This window comes from Procambarus clarkii, unplaced genomic scaffold (assembly GCF_040958095.1).
Source record: "Procambarus clarkii isolate CNS0578487 unplaced genomic scaffold, FALCON_Pclarkii_2.0 HiC_scaffold_213, whole genome shotgun sequence".
In the NCBI taxonomy this organism is placed as follows: domain Eukaryota; kingdom Metazoa; phylum Arthropoda; class Malacostraca; order Decapoda; family Cambaridae; genus Procambarus; species Procambarus clarkii.
In genome coordinates, this window is record NW_027189246.1 from 70,471 (window position 1) to 75,000 (window position 4,530).

Sequence of the window (4,530 nt, forward strand, 5' to 3'; positions counted from 1 at the left end):
GTTTCTCATTGCAGAACAAACATGTTCCATAGCTTCCAGTACCCTTTGGTGTCACGTTCTTGGGTGACACAGTAACTATAGGCTTGGAGGGTCCCACTGCATATACGCCCACACTGCTACTGTTCCACTTTGGTGTTGAATTATATTGTCTAGATTGATTTGGAGTACCTTTGGTACTCTGTGGTTTACTATTATTGGTTTCTGAGGGTTTACTTGGTGGTTTTAATTTGTCATGTGTTCGTAATTGATGAACTACTGACTTTAAACCTTCAGATATTTCATTCATGGATAAGATGCTTTTATTGTAATGAGCACTCATTTGTCTCAATATGTCCCTAGGTATTTTCTCCTGGACAATTATTTTCAAGACCCACTCAGCCCCGTTTGTATCTGCTGTCAGGCTGAGGGCATTGATCAATGATTCTACCTCCAGCTTGAAGACTTGGAGTGAATCAGCTGAAGCCTCCGGTGGGGGTAAATGCAACAGCTCATGAACTAAATGTGATGTTCTTACTTCTGGATCAGCATAATTATCCTTGAGGAGTTTTACTGCCAGATCATAGCCGTCATTAGTTAATCTCAGATGGGATACTACTGTTTTAGCCTCACCTGATAATTGGCCTTGCAAATAAGAGAATTTACTACTCTTTGGTAAAGATTGTTTTGAGTCTACAAGGTCAACGAATTTGTTCCAAAATTCGTCCCAATCTTCCTCATCTTTTCCTGAGAAAGTGGGTAAATTAATTGGAGGGAGTCGAGCTTCTGCTTGACTCGTATTAGATGCAACTGTTGTTGTTGTTGCTGTTGCCTTGTTCTGGGCAATTAATTTGACATAAGGCTGTAACGTGGCCTGAGTGTGATCTTCATAATTCGCAAGATCAACCATAATGTCGTCTATTTCTGTTTCTGATAAATTGGTGTTGGCAAGTTCAGCCACATATGTTGCTATTTGACATTTGATTTGCTCAAATTTACCTGCAGCTGCTTGATAATAGCTTTCCAGGTCAGCATAATCAACTGTTGATTGTTGTGACAAATCTTCACATTTCTTGATCTGTCTTGTTAAGTGGCCTTTAAGACCTGCAAGGGTTCTTTTCATTCTCCCTGTATTATCCATACTGGCTCGTTGGTGAAGCCTTGTGGGGCTTGTACTTGGGCTGCTCATAATACTGAACAAGCTCTGATGGTAGCCTAGGGTAAATTCTGAACTCACTAGGCAATAATCCTACCTCTACTAGAGGTTAGCACTTAAAATTAATACACATTATATATATATACAATCATCCACACTAATGATTTGAGTGATAAACCAGTGTCATGGAAGTACCTTTAGGTTAGCTCTTCTATATCACCCTAGGATGGTAGAGACACTAATTAATCACTCAAAGGTGTAATGATCATAAGTAAATTATTATATGCACAACTCAACTCGAGTTGATAAAAATTACACCCAAAATAGGGTCTGGACCATTCATTAATGGTGTTAGGTTGATCAATATAGTACAACTGACTATGGTAATAATGGGACTAGGATGAACGATAATAGTTCAACTAGTCAATGGTTTTATCCTACCCTGTTGTGGGTTGGCAATTAGTAAATATTATACTGTGATCACTAGTGCAATATATATTAAATAATTCTCTATTTGGAGAAATAATATACACAATTATTGATAATAGCCTCTTAATTAGCCTCTATGAAACTTCTAATATTATCTAGAAGTATTAAATATTATTAGTGACCTCGCGAAATAAACTCCACAAAATTCGTAGATAATCTCTCGCGAAATGTAACACCACGAAATCCGTGAACAATCTCGCGAAGACACAGTCACTAATTTGGCTGGATTCTATATTAGCGCTGTCATTTCACGAAATAACACGCCACCAAATATCTGTGGGTGTGCATGAAACCGCTGACGAAGCTGAACTGGGCTGAGGGAGGCTCCTGAGCTCCCTCGAGGCTACGCTGCCGTCTTGACTGCTGGCTTTGTTTAAATAACACTGCACTAGTATATTTAATGAATCCACTGGATAACTGGTTCATCCGGTACTAAGATGACCAAATGTGGGTTCAAAGGATCAAATAATCCGTCATCCGGTTCGAAGATGACCAAATAATGTGGGAACCGACCTGTGAGATTTATATTTATTTAATTTATATGAATTTATATTTACGTTAATTTATATACTTCGATAGCAATTTGTATAATGATAAGTGGACTGTATTTCTGCAATAATCTCATAATCTCACAAATCGATCCTCTACACATTAGGGGGGGTTTATATTACACATATGCAGCCAATCAAATTACAGTAATAGCTACATACATTGATGAGGTTCCTTCTCTTATAGTACAGCAGGTTAGTCCACCAGGTATAACTAGAGTGTAGACACCAAATTATCCTCTTTGAGGTAGCTTCTATCACCCAGTAACTGGTGCACATAATCTTGCATCCTCGTCTTGACCTGTCAAAAGTGCGCTAGCTGTGAAGCCAGAAACCTATATATGACAAGTATATCAGAGAAAACACTATACAGTACATAGAACATTAAGACCTGGCTTAATTACCTTTAGTTTGAGGCTTCCACGTGATCTAACCGGGTCAACCCTATATCCTGACATTAATGGCCATAAATGAATGATAAACGGGTTTCGGATAGACACTTAACTTGAATTTGTAGACAGCGTGTTGACAAATGGTACACCTTTGGTTTCCATAACACTACGTCCAAGTAAATTTAACAGGAGCCGAATTTGCTCCCGTGTGAGCCTCTGGTCTCAATAAACAACAATGCTGCCCTCCTTCCTCCACTCTGACGCCTGGCTTACATTGTCCAGATTTCAGAACGTGATAGAAGGGTCACATTTACTCTACTTTAATATTGATAATTAAGTTAATTTATATAAGATGTTTTTATGATGGTAAAGTCCAAAGACTAATGTATTTAAGAATAATTCCCACCATAATAGGTGGTGAATTATAATAGTATGTGGTGATGATATCCCGTTTTCTTTAGACGGTAATTCCACTACAAGTTACGTTTTCTATGGGTAACTTGTTGGTAATACAGCAGCACTTATTATCTGTCTGTATATTATTAAATGGTGTCGGATTTTCCGACAATAGATTTCAATTTATTTTCATTTCGATTTAATAATTTTGTGTGACATTGCATTGAAATTGAGCTGTGTTGTTTACCATACTGTTCATTTCATGAGTATAGTTTATTTTTTTATTTTTTTCATTTAATTTTTTTAGCTGTTCTTATTTTTCAGTGATGGGAATATCAGATCATTTGATGTTCCCAATTTTCTGATGGAAGCATCAGACCATTATAGAATGCATCGGATGAGGTAGTTTGGAATGGTGGGGAGGACAAGAGGGGGGTATGGTGGGGAAGACGAGGGGACAGAGGAGAGGGTAATGGTGGGGAGGACGAGGGGACTGGGGAGTTGGGGATGGTGGGGACAGGGGAATGCTGGGGAGGACAAAGGGACAGGTGAATGGGAGATGGTGGGGGAGGAAGGAGGACAGGGGAGGGGAAAATGGTAAGGAGGACGATGGGACAGGGAAGTGGGAATAGTGGGGATGATGTGGGGACAGGGAAGTGGGAAGGACGAGAGGACTGTGGAATGGGGAATAGCAAAGTGAATTATAATTATATATATTAATTAATTCTTATAAATTTCCAGAAGCCTGTATCAACACCCACACTAATGCAACTGAAAGAGATGTTGAGACAAGTATTGCTGATATGTTGAAGAACGCCCCAAACAAACTCGGTGGAAACAGATACAAGGTAAAGTTTGCCAATTTGCTGTAGTCTAATTCAATTTCTTTTTAGTAATCTTCGAGAACATTTATGCTATGAATAAGATAAAATAATGTAACTGATTTTGATTTATTTACTATTTATTATTTATTTACCGTTATTAGTATAAGAGATCTCGTAATAATTTTGCAAAAATAATGGCATTTACTATTTTAAAAAGCTCGGGTGCAGGGGGGGGGGGTTATGTAAAAGCCTGGTTTGTGCCTCGGAGAGGCTATGGGATCCAGTAAGATCGTCCTTCCTTTCCTCCCTAGAATCTGGATGTAGCAGGTGCTCAATTGTCAAAAGTGAAAAATTGGTTTTGTCTTCCGAATGCACCATTTCTGTAAATTTGCTAATAATCTTTTAAAAATAGTAAATGCCATTATTTTTGCAAAATTATTACGAGATCTATTATACTAATAACGGTTTGATAAAATACAGTAGACTGCCTACTGGATAATAGTTCCAGTCCACCTGTAGACAGGGATCTCACATCAGCTTGTATATTATACAAGGATAAGATTTGATTTACTTTTGTATTTATATGCATATATGCATTTATATGCATTATTCTCTAGAATAATAGATCTCGTAATAATTTTGCAAAAATAGTGGCATTTACTATTTTAAAAAGCTCGGGTGCAGGGGGGGGGGGTTTGTGTAAAAGCCTGGTTTGTGCCTCGGAGAGGCTATGGGATCCAGTAAGATCG